This window comes from Aegilops tauschii, chromosome 5, assembly GCF_002575655.3.
Source record: "Aegilops tauschii subsp. strangulata cultivar AL8/78 chromosome 5, Aet v6.0, whole genome shotgun sequence".
NCBI lineage: Eukaryota > Viridiplantae > Streptophyta > Magnoliopsida > Poales > Poaceae > Aegilops > Aegilops tauschii.
Window position 1 is genome coordinate 14,625,216 of NC_053039.3, and position 13,024 is coordinate 14,638,239.

The 13,024-nt window shown below is 54.5% G+C and overlaps 1 non-coding gene across 1 annotated transcript; it reads left to right on the top strand.

The window, feature by feature from the left end:
* TRNAR-CCU (transfer RNA arginine (anticodon CCU)) lies at positions 1 to 73 on the top strand. The gene has a single exon. It is a non-coding gene; the product is annotated as a tRNA-Arg (tRNA).
* The last annotated feature ends 12,951 nt before the right edge of the window (positions 74 to 13,024 follow it).

Sequence of the window (13,024 nt, forward strand, 5' to 3'; positions counted from 1 at the left end):
GCGCCTGTAGCTCAGTGGATAGAGCGTCCGTTTCCTAAGCGGAAGGCCGTAGGTTCGACCCCTACCTGGCGCGTTTGTTTTTTGTTTATTTCAGTTTTGAAAAAATAGCCTTGCTTTCTTTTTATTACTATAACCCACTGGCCCTATCTATCTTACCATTACTCGATGCAAACAATTTTTTTCTTCAGAATGCTACACACAATCTGTTCATCTCTGGATCGAGGTCACTTTTGGCACGCCGAAATGCTCGATGAGCATTCTTTGAGCGGACTAGCCAGACCTTTGTTGCTACTTGTATTTCGAAGACATGGTCTCTTGTCGTGCAGAGAGAGCAAGCAACTCGATTCTAGCTGCACGACAAACCCTGAAACAACAGAATGGAGGTGAAGTGACGGTGGAAATTTTCAGTGTTGATACCTCCTCCCCTCCCCATTACTCCAATTTACGAGCAATATACTCCCACTACATCAAGCTCCACCCCCACCGCCTTGTACTCCTGCAATAAAGAACCCACACACCACAACGATGATGGCCACCACCAAAGGCACCGCTGCCACAGACCCCCTTCAGAAAGAGAACAAGGCGGCCAAGGTGCCCCCCTCGGGGATGGTGCTCAAGGTTTTTTTTTAAAGAAGGATGACCCTCGGCCTCTGCATCTGGGCGATGCATACAGTCACTTTATTAATTATTCTCACAAGACCTTACAAAGTTATACAACAGTACGACCTAAAGCCGCCATCTAAGCAACAAACTGTCGCTACACCTATCCAGTTGATGAAGGGGCGCAGATAGCCTGGGCCTAATACCAAACAGACATCGCAGCCAAGCCTAACATCTAAGACCTGAGACCCCAACCTAGCCACTTGCCGGGTCTGGGGCACACACTGGTCCGGCGTGCTCTCAGAGGCCGCCGCCGCCAATTGCCACCGCTCCATCTTCAGAACTATACTGATGCATCAACCTTGCTCGGTCTAGCTATCGTCGACGCCACCACGGCGCCCAACGACACCTCCTCCCTGCGCGCAAACAGCTGAGCATGTCGCGGTTGCCACTGATACACCTCAGCGCCATGCTGCCAAGTACCACCAGCCGACACAGCTTGAAGTCCTTGGAAGATCTGTCGTGCGTAGCACCTGCCGACCAGGCATGACAAGGCGTAGCACCTGTCGGTCAGGCATGACTTGACATCTCCACCGAAGCTCCGTGCAAGACGAAGCCGCTCCACCTCCTGCCTCTGACTTCCAGCTCCACAAACGATGCTCCCAAGAGAGAAACGACACCACAGTGCCGCCATCGTCCGATCTGGAACACCAGATCCTAGGGTTTCCCCCGGAGCAGCACAAGTGGGTCGACAGTAGTTACACGACGATGCCTCCATCAAGGTAACGGCGAGAACGCCGCCATCGCCTGCCGTCGGCTCGGTTTTCACCGGCAACCATGTCTCCCCTACTCGCAGCCGGGACTAGATGATGGATCTTGAGATCCGATCACCAAACCTCTGGCCGGCCATCTCTGGAAGAAGATGACCACCACGTCCACCAGCGTCACCACGCCGGGCACGCGTCCATGGTGCTCAAGGTGAAGAAGCTAACAGTTGGCTCATGACTCATGAGTACCATCTCGCAGTTCTGTGGGTGGTCGATGATTCAAATGTGGGAAGCTGACAGTCACAAAAATGGATGTCTAGATACATTCATTTCTTGGACAAGTAATTCCGAACGGATGGAGTACATTTCTAGAACTTATCATTACAAGGAAAGCCTTCTGCCAGGTTGGCTGCGGCGGCAGCTGGCATGTTCCGGCATCGGCTGGCGCGTAGGCGGCTTGTGTCGGCTTTCGATTCCACTCCTCATCGTCTGGACGCTACTTTCGTCGAAGGGTTGGCCCTCTCCTAGCTGCGGTCCATCGCTCGTCTCGCGCCCGGTGCAGCGGGACCGAGCTCGTCCCGCGCCCGACAGCAAGACCAAACCCATCTCGCGTCCGGCAGCAGGACCGAGCTCGTCTCGCGCCCGGCAGCAAGACCATGCTTGTCTCGCACCCGGTGTCGCGGGACGGGGCGATGGAGGCCAATTTGGCTGGCCTATTGGGTCTCGACACTGGGGGCAGCCCAGGGGTGCGAAAGGCGGGTCATTTTCGCTCGTGTCTTTGGTTGGGGTAGCGGCGGATCTCGTGTGAGGTGGTGTCAAGGTCTTGAATGACGAGGCGGTAGCCCTGGTGGTGGGTCCGCGGTGCTCATGGGCATAGCCCGTGGCTTGGTGCTGCCCAGTTGCCACGGCCGTGTGGGCGGCATGGTAGTCGAGGTGTGGCGTTCGGTGGCGGTGAATGGTGGCCGTGGTGAAAACCTGCTCTATCTTCGGACGGACCGGCGGCGGCGAAGCTCGTTCCCTTCTTGAAGGCGTCGCCGCGGCTCTCATTGCCCATCGTGTTGCTCCGGAGAAAACTCTGATCCTCGGATCGGGCGGTGGCGGCGCTCTGGTGTCGTCCCCTTCCTGAAGGCGCCGTCCTGGAGCCCACGGTTCATATGCGGCTTCACCTCTTCGCGTAGTGCTAGGGATGGTGTTGCTGCGCTCAGCGCCTATGTATTCTGCCTTGGGTGTGTGTATGCGCATGTGTTGTGCGGGCGTGCGTTTATACCGGATGATGTTAAATTGCTGCAGGCAATGATTAAAGAAAATTGATCAATACATATAATCAATCCATCTTATTTACTGACTACGCATGCATGCATCACAATTAATGAAGATAAAAGCTTAAGTAGTTTTACAAACTACGAAATGCAATACTTCACTCATCATTTGTTTTGGTTGACTAGATTTTTGAAAAAGAACCAACAAACCGAAAAGGAGGAAGTAGAAATCTAGAACTTACTTGGCTCCGTGTACTCACCACACTCAAAAGGTTCGGAACAAGTTGACGCAACTGTTCTTCCGGCCCTCGTGGTTAGGCCGAGCATCCCATCTTTGGGCTCGAAATCCATGCTCGTTTCTCCGTTTGGAACCTTTTTTCCCCTTTCGGGTAAACTCTAGCTTAAGACATGCCAGTACTTCGGGTAAACTCTAACAGAATCCTCCTCCCACTTCATAATGTAATAAGACGTTTTTTTTTTTGGCACCAATACATACGAGGATCCGATCTATCCAGACGGCCGGCAGCTTTGTTTTCTCGCTTTGAGGATGGAAATGGGGGACGAACGCGTGCGTCAGCTTGATTTTTTATTTTTTACTCCCTCCGTTCCTAAATATAAGTCTTTGTAGAGATTATACTATGGACTACATACGGAGCAAAATGAGTGAATCTACATTAAAATACATCTATATACATCCGTATGTGGTTCATAGTAAAATCTCTATAAAGACTTATATTTAGGAACGGAGGGAGTACTTTTGATTGGTGATGATGACATTCGATCGGCGCTGCCATCGCCATGAGCCCATGACTCTCTAGTCAAACATTCGCACTACTACACGTGTATACTCGCATGCGTGTGCGCGTGATGAAGACACGCTAAAGAAGACATAATCCAAAGCTACCGTCCAAAGCGATGAATCCATTGAACCGACGAGTGCTAAGTCAAGGTCTCGTCACATCAAATCACTTCGGTGAGTGCTAAGTCAAGGTCTTCGTTATATTAATCACTTCAAGCATCGAATCCATCCTTCCTCGTTTGTTCCTTTGCCCCTTGGCCCTTCTCCCTCTTCGCGGAGCGCCTTTGTAACAAGTTTTGTTTTCTTTATATTATCCAGAACCTTGACAGGCTACTTGGTCATATCAACCGGCGCCGGCGCCGGCGGGGAGTTCTCGTCTCGATGCGCAGAGGTGTCGGTGCGGGCCGAGGCGGTCGGGCCTGGAAGCCGCGTTGCTACGCGGCGGCGTGTTGGAGCCGGTGGGCACCGACGTTGTGGTATGACGGGCGGCGTGACGGCGTGTCACGCTCGGGGGTAATGAAAAAAGTGGCGGTGCCGCCAGATCTGCTTCCTCAAGCGGCGCGCCCTATGGGCGTTCACCCCTGCCACGTCGCTCGTCTGGTGGTGGTAGAAGTGCAACAGAGGAGGGCTAAGGATGGTGTGGGCTACGGGTGTCCTCTCCTGTTGTGAAGCTTAGCTGGTTTTGTTGGAGTTGCAATAGCAGAGGTCGACTTCTCCCTCCTCTTCGATGGCGGTTGTGTGACACGCGTCTTTGTGTCTGGTTGTGCGTCGTCACAGTGGCAAAGAGTTCTTGCGGGGTGAAAACCCTTTTTGGTCCTGCCAGACCGACAATGGTGGCATCTATGAGCGTTGTCTCCTTCTTGAAGGTGTTGTCGTGGTTCTTTGATGTCATCTATGTTGCTCTAGGGGAAACCCGGAACCCTGGATCGGGCGGTGGCGTCCCCTTCCTGGAGGCGCAACCTTGGAGTACATGGTCAGTCGTATGCAGCTTCATCTCTTTGCGGTGACTCGCTTATGCTTGAGAGCTCCAGAGACTTTAAGTCGTGCCCTTTCTTTCTAAATGTTGTTTTGCTTGAAATCATATGGAGTAGTGTAGTTGTTCTTCAACACCCTTATATCTTGTCTTGAGCGCATTTGTTGTGGTGTTGAGTTGTGCGTGTGGAGTTGTATGGCGGTCAATTCTTTATCTATAACACGGGCCACAAACCTTTTTCGGTATCATATCAATGCCATGGAGTAACAAAAAACACTGCAATCAAACGGGTTGGTGATCGATGACCGCCGCTTTAGGGCATTGGTCCTTAGAGCACGTGCACGACAAAAACAAATTCTTTCTACCGCCTATTTCCTCCTCGGCAATCACCGTTTCACCTTATCCATCATAAGGAGGGGCGGGAGTACCTATTGTCGCAAAAAGATAAAGCGACATCTTTCTTCCAGCCCCTCCTTTCTTCTTCCGCCTTCATTCTCGTCGACCGCCACCGTGTTTTTAGCACTCTTTTTCAAAGTCTACATATTTATTTATATATTCCCATTCAAAACCTTCTTTTGATATTCCTTTTGGGGGGGGTTTATTTGTATAGCTAGCTTAGAGCATCTCCAGCCGTTGGCCCCCCAGGGGCGCCTAAAATCGCCGCCTGGGGGTGACCCGGCGAAAAAAATGGGCCTGGGGGCGAGTTGGCCCCCAGGGCCGGCCCCAGGCGCGGGGAAAAAAATGTGTAGCAAATTTACGCAAAGTTCGGCTAAAACACGCCAAATTTCGGCAAACTTGGGCTTATATTCGCGGATTTAAGTCGAGTAGTCGCCATTACATATAAAAACTAATAAAAAAAACTTGCTGAAGGCCGAGAAGTCGCCGTCGTCGCCGCCATCGTCGGCCTTCTCCTCCTTGACTCGGGCGCCCCTGCTGGACCCCTCCCCGGCTGGTGGCGGCGGCGGCGCGTCGTCGTCGTCGTCGTCGCTGTCGTCGCTGTCGTCGATGATGACGACTCCTCCTTCGTCGCGGCCTCGGCGGCGCTGCTCGAAGTGCCGCAGGGCGGCGCGCTGGCGCTCCATCGCCATCTTGATGGAGTCCTGGCGTGCCCATTCAAGGGCCGCGTCGTCGTCGAGCTCGACCTTGCCGTGCTCCGTCTTCACTGGCGCCAGCCTCGGCTCCGTCTTTGTCTTGACGAAGCGCGGAGGAGGAGCCGACGAGGAGGCGCGCCGGCCGCCTTCGTTGATGACGATGCCGGCGCTGCGAGTGCGCCGACCGAGCGGCGTCTCCGCCGCGGGCTCGGCCTTGACGCCGAGCAGGGTCGGAGTGCCGGAGGAGTGGGAGGAGGAGCGGGAGGAGGAAGAGGAGGAGGAGGCGCCGAACCTCCTTGGCGCCTATTGCCCGTCGCGTCGGCGGTCCGCCGGGGGGTACGCCAACGGCGGGTTGTTGCCGCCCTCGAGGTGCGTCCGCACGCCCTCAAGTGTGCGGCCGGGGGCGCCCCACCATAGGTGGCGCCCCTCGCTGTTCTTCACGCAGCCGACCACCGACGCCTCGTTGGTGGACGCCAGCCGCTGCTGCTGGCGGCGCTCGAAGTACGCCGCCCAAGCCGCGTGGTTGTCGGTGGCGTACTGGGGGAGGGAGAGCTCGGCGTCGGTGAGGGAGGCGCGCACGATCTCGACCTCGTCGGCGTAGTAGGATGGTTTGGCCACGGCGTCGGGCAACGGGGGAATGGGCACTCCCCCATTGCTGAGCCTCCAGCCCGTCGGCCCGGCGCGCATGTCCGGCGGCGCCGGGATGTTTGCCTGGAACAGGAGCCAGGACTCCTGTTCGCGGAGCGAACGGCGGCCGAAGTCGTTGGCCGCCGCCTCGTCTCCGGGGAAACGCTCGGCCATCGGGGAGATGGAGTGGCTGGGGAGAAGAGATCGGCGGCGGCGCTCGGGAGATGGAGTGGCTGGGGGAGAAGAGATCGGCGGCGGCGCTCGGGAGAGGGAGGGCTGGGGGAGAAGAGCTCGGCGGCGGCACTCGGGAGAGGTGGAGAGGTGGCACTCATCACAGGCGAGCGAGGCCATATATAGCCGCGCCGCGTCCGTGTGTACGCGTCCGAGGGAGGGGAGGCATCGGCGCGCCGCCCCGTGAACGCGCCGCCCGTGAGGAATCAATGGCAAAGCTGATCGGCGGCAGCCTTGCCATTGATTCCCCGCGGGAAACCGAGGCGTCGGGAGAAGACGAGGCGGGCGGTGTCGCTGACGCGGCTGGCCCGCGGCGCTTTCGCGCCAAAAACGATTCGCCCGGCACCCCCGAGCGCCCCCCAGCGCGCCGGGTTCGGGTTGGGTCTGCCGGCGCCAATTTCGGCCCGAGCCGGCGAAAAAAGGGCCCCTGGGGGCGCGACTGGGCCGATTTTTTGGTGCCGACGGCCAAAAAATCGCCTGGGGGGCCTTGTTGGGGGCGCGGCTGGAGATGCTTTTAATATTTGGAAGTGGTAACTCAATGCTAGAGTGCACTAGTAGCTAGCAGAAGTAATATGGAGTCCACTCAATTAATAAGTTTGCCAACGAAATCAATCGGGTGGGAGGCGGGAAGAACAAGGCGTGTGATGCTCTCTCTCCTGGGCTCCCGCGACTCCTGGGCGACGAGCGGTTCCTAGGGTTTTGAGCACTTTCTAGGTCTCCGATTACGTCGTTGATCCTCCTTTCTTTCCCCCATCCCCGATCAGATCTCTTGCTACTCCTGGTGCGTGCGTCTCCTGGATCTGGTCTCTGCTCGGGGTGATTAAGGGGCTTTCCTTGTATCGCTTCCCACCCTTGGCAGGGCCAGTTTTAGGGTTCGGCGTGTATCCCATGGCAGGGACTCGGGATGTGGGGGGATCAGTGGCCTTCGGGGCCGGAGAGTTTGCGCCGGGCGGCGGTGATGGCGATGCCACCCGGGCGCGTCCGATCGCTGGGGGGTCGATGGCGGTCCCAACTCCATCTCCCTCGGCGGGCGGTTCTTCCTCTACAACCCGCGTGGCGGATCATGTTGAGGAGATGATGGAACGACTTCGTCTGACGGCTGTCGAGGCGAGTCCCGTGGTGCTGGATGATGAGGATGAGGCAGATTTGGTGGCTCCGGATTGCGCGTTGGTGGGGAAGGTTCTCTCCCCTAACATCCTCCACTTGCAGACTATCTCTTCTGCTATGAGGCCTGCTTGGGGCAATCCAAGGGGTTTGCTGCTCCATCCCTACGGGGACAATGTTTTTGTTGCTGAATTTGGTTCCGTGGCGGATAGAACCAGGGTGATCGAAGGCTCGCCTTGGATGGTGGGCAAGCACGCTGTCCTTCTCAAGGTTTTTTATCTGAATACCCAACCCCTTCATGTCAAGTTTGATCGTCTGGCTATTTGGGCCCGTATAATGAACTTACCTCCAAGGTTGAGGAGAGCAAAACTTGGACTGGAGTTTGCAAAGCCTATTGGTAATATCATCAAGGTTGATGCTGATTCTGACGGGCGCTGTTGGGGTGGATATATGCATTTTCGGGTGGAGATTTCTGTTGGTGAACCACTCGTGCGTTATGTGACGGTAACTTCAGTCAAACTTCAGTCGACAGACACTTTTTCGGTGATGTACGAGAGACTGCCCCTACACTGTTTCTCGTGTGGCCTCCTTGGCCATTCTTCTGTCCTATGCCCATCCCCAGGTGTCAGGGATGTGAATGGGGACCTTCCATATGCAGCTAAGAGGATCTGTGTTCAGGATGAGAGGCACAACAGGGCTGGTGGATCGAAGTCCTCAACGGCTTCTTCGTCTGCTGGTTCTGTTGGCAGAGCAGGCGGTCAGCGGCCTACTCCCTCTAGTCGTGCTAAAGCTGCTGCAACTATGGTCTCGGAAGCGGCTGAGGGTGAGGTCTCTTCTCCTGTCAAACGAGCTGGTAGGGGTCGTGGTCGTACCCCCTCCTCCCGAGGGCGAGGGAGGGGTCGGAGTGCAGCTACGAGCAGGGAGTTGTTCTCCGGCAGCCATGACAATGTGGGTACATCCGGACAAAAGAGGAAGGCGGCGAAAGCTAAGGCCCCTTTGGTGATCTATGACAAGGCATCTTCTGATGCAAATGATCTAGCTTTGGTCTTGGCAACGGACCCCCAAGCTGCTAATGCTGGTGTGGAGCAGCTCGGTGATGAGGACTCGAACAAAAAACAACGCACATCAGACTCTCGATCGGCGGATCCGGCGGCGGCTGCGGCGCAGCCTCGCCTGACGCAATGAGTATCATCTGCTGGAACTGTCGAGGCCTGGGGTCGGACTCGACAGTTGGCGAGCTTCGCTGGCTTGTGAAGCTCTACCGACCCTCCCTCCTCTTTCTTTCTGAAACAAAGATGAGGGATTCGCGGGTGAAGAATTTCATGTGGTCATTGGGTTTTTTCTGGCTGTTATGCTATCAGTGGCGGTCTTGCTTTGTTCTGGACACATGCAGCGGATGTAACGGTAAAGGCTGCCAATAAGAGGTGCATTGATGTTCAGGTGAAACTTGATGAGGGTTTGCCGTGGAGAGCGACGTTTGTCTACGACGAACCAAGAAGGGAGGATAGACCACTCTTTTGGGAACTTCTTCGGCGTATGCATCATTCCTGGTCGGGTCCATGGTTATGCTGCGGCGACTTTAATGAGGTGCTTACTGGTGATGAACACTGTGGGCCCAGAGACAGGCTAGACTCTCAGATGGCTGCTTTTAGGGATTGCATGTTGGACTGTGGATTGACTGACTTGGGCTTTTCCGGTCCTAAGTTCACGTGGTGTAATAGACAGGATCCCAACAGTAATGTCCGGTGTCACTTGGATCGAGCTATGGCGAACAGTGACTTTTCTAACTTGTTTGAGGCTTGCAATGTGGAGAATATTATTGCCACCACATCTGACCACTATCCGATCCTTGTTCGGCTGCGGGCAGATCTTCATATGCACCGTGCGATCCCAGTGCAGCAAGGTTTCAGGTTTGAGGCAATGTGGCTGCGGGCGGCTGATTACCGTGAAACGCTCGAGCAGGCTTGGTCGGCTGGCAAAGATGGCTTGTTGTCTTTGAGCTCGACTTGGACGAACCTCAAGGGGGTGGCTAGCTCTCTGCGCTCCTGGAGCAAGGAGGCTTTCGGTTCTGTTCGTAAGAATATTGGCAAGATGGAACGTCGCCTTGCTACCATTAGGCCGTCACCGCCCTCCCCGTCTTCGCTTGCTGAGGAGAAACACATTGAGGGTCAGCTATGCGAGTTGTTTGAGCGTGAAGAGGTTATGGAGAGGCAGCGGTCTCGGGTGGACTGGCTCAAAGCCGGTGACCGTAACACGGAGTTTTTCCAAGCCCGTGCGACGGCCAGACGGAGAACAAATAAAATTCACTCTCTTCTTTGGGATGATGGCTCGGTCTGTTCTACTCAGAGTCAGATAAAACAGTTGGTGTAGTCCTACTATGAGCAGCTCTTCACGTCCAAACCACGCACGTCTGCTGATGAGCTTCTGCAGGCGATCCCGAGTAAGGTTACCAATGAAATGAATGCTGATTTGTGCAGGCCCTATACTAATGAGGAAATTAGGGCTGCCTTGTTTCAGATGGGGCCGACCAAGGCACTGGGCCCGGATGGATTCTCGGCTCTCTTCTATCAAACTCACTGGGAGTTCTTGGGTGATGACATTTGTCTTGCGGTTCGTGGCTTTTTGGAGGGAAGACCAATCCCTGAAGGTTTCTGCGATTCGGTTATTGTCTTGATTCCAAAGACTACCAAACCAAAGCTGTTGAAGAACTTCCGCCCTATCAGTCTGTGCAATGTTCTCTACAAGATTGCTTCCAAAGTCCTAGCCAACCGCCTGAAAACTATTCTGCATGTGGTGGTCTCGGAGAGTCAGAGTGCCTTTGTTCCTGGCAGATTGATCACGGATAACACCCTTATTGCTTATGAGTGCCTTCACTCCATCCGGAATCAACGTGTGAAGAAACCCTTCTTTGCCCTTAAGATTGATATGATGAAGGCCTATGATCATGTGGAGTGGAGCTACCTGCACCAGTGTCTGACCAAGTTGGGCTTTGCAAATTCATGGATTGAGACTGTGATGCGATGTGTGACTAATGTCCGTTATGCTGTGCATGTCAATGGTGAGTTAACTGAACCGGTGATTCCTTCTTGTGGGATTCGGCAAGGGGACCCAATAAGCCCGTATCTTTTCCTCTTATGCTCTGAAGGTTTATCTAGTCTGCTATTTCAAAAGGAGGCTCGTGGCGAGCTACATGGGATTCGTAACGGCCGTCATGGCCCGTCTATCTCACACCTCCTATTCGCGGACGATAGTATCTTCTTTGCGAAGAGTGATTATCAGAGTGTGGCATCATTGGAATCTACCCTAAGCTCCTACTGTTTGGGTTCGGGCCAGGCTATTAATAAAGACAAGTCTGCACTCTTCTTCGGCCGACACTGCCCCACGAGCGTCAAGGACAGGGTCAAGGCTCAGTTGGGCATCAGCAACGAATCCTTTAAGGACTCATATTTGGGTATGCCGATGGAGGTTGGTAACTCTCCCACGAGTACTTTTAAGTTTCTGGTTGATAAGGCGTGGCAGAACATATTTGGTTGGTCGGATCGGCCTATGTCTAGAGCCGGAACTGAAACTTTACTGAAATCTAAGACACAAGCTATCCCCACCTTCATCTCTATCTGCTTCCGACTGCCTGTGGCTATCTGTGAGAAGTTCAGGAAAATTGTGTCTGATCAATGGTGGGGTCGTGAGGATGGCAAAAAGAAAATGCATTGGCGTTCTTGGGAGTGGCTTTCTACGCCGAAGTCCCTCGGGGGCATGGGCTTCAAGGATTTGGCGCTCTTCAACCAAGCTATGTTGGGCAAACAAGGATGGAGGCTTCTGACTGATCCAGAATCTTTGTGTGCTCGAGTTCTAAAGGGAAGGTATTTTTCTTTTGGTGATTTTTGGAATGCTTCTGCTCCTAGTTCTACCTCGGCTACTTGGCGTGCTATTCTACATGGGCGGGACCTGCTCAAGCAGGGTGTGCAATGGGGAATAGGAGATGGCAGGAGTACTCTCATTCTCAAGGATCACTGGATCCCTTCCACTCCTCCGGCTATGCTTCGAACTCTTTCACCTATTCCAAACACGGCTACAGTTCTCTGTTTGCTTGATGAAGAGAATGGAGGTTGGAATGAGGAATCCGTGCGTGCTTTTTTCCCTCAAGTGGTGGCTGATGACATCCTTAATATTAATGTGAACCTGGAGGGAGGCCCGGACTATGTGCGCTGGCCGTTTACAAGGTATGGTCATTACTCAGTTCGCTCAGCATACAATATGGCCAAGACGAACTTGTTCTTGTTGACGCGAAGTGGCAATGGTGGGGGCCAGAATTCAGGTTGGCCGTTGGAGGACAAGATGTGGAAGAAGATTTGGAACATCAAGGTCCCGAACAAAATGAAAATCTTGCTGTGGAGGTTTGTTCACAATTGCTTGCCGTCGGGAGAACAATTGCAGCGTCGTCAGGTCCCAACGAGGACGGATTACGTGTTCTGTAGCAGAGCGGAAGGAATCGAGCACGCGTTGCTCTTTTGTGGCCATGCAAGACTGGTCTGGGAGGAGATCAAGCAGGTTTTTGGCATCAAATTGTGTCGTTCGTCATTCACTTCTCCTAAGCAGTGGCTTTTCGAACTGTTTGACCGGTGCTCCGACAAGGAAATCTCTGTCATCACGGTCTCCTTATGGCACATCTGGGAAGCCCGTAATGCTGTTCGCAATGACCCGGAGCCTCCTCATCCTAAGCGGACTGCGGCGAGGTCGATAGCTTATGTGGAGATGATTTTCCAGCACCTTTTCAAGCCTGCTGCTGGCCCTGGACGTGTTTCTCCGGGGACGGGCTTTCGTTGGACTCAGCCACCGCCTGGTACGATGCTGATATCCTCTGATGCGGCGGTGTCCTCCGACTGTGTGTCTTCTGCGGCGGGGGTGGTGGTTCAGGATCATTCCGGACTGTGTGTTGCGGCTGCCTCCGAGCCCTTGCCCGGTGTCTCGTCGCCAGAGCTGGCGGAGGCCTTGGCGCTCCGTCGGGCGGTGCAGCTGGCGGGCGAGAAGAACTTTGATCGGGTGATTTTTCAATCTGATTGCCTCTCGGTGGTTCAAAGGATTCACTCTCCGATCCGGGACAGGTCCATGGTGGGTTCGATCATCGCGGATATCAAGATGGCGTGTCGAGCCTTGTCTTCGGTCTCTTTTATGCATGTTCGTCGGCATTGTAATATTTTAGCTCATGTTTTAGCTAGATCTAGTCTGAACTCTGTGAGTCCTTGTGTTTTTCATTCTGCTCCGGATTGCATCCGGGAGACTCTATGTAATCTGTTTGCTTGATTAATAAAGGCCGACGTTCTCTTAAAAAAAATCGGGTGGGAGGCGTAGGAATGTGCCCCCGCAAATCCGGCAGCACCCACGCACGCGGTTTCCGTCGCGGCCACGACTCCCCCCAATATCCTCTCGCCCGCCGACACGTGGGCCCGGCCCCACTTCGTGCCCCTCAAGGAAGCCACCGAACCGACGTACGCCGGCCGTATCCCCTCCCCTCCCTCCGCTCCCTTCGGCAGCCCATATAAATTGCCGCCGCCATCCGCAGCCAATCCGCCCGC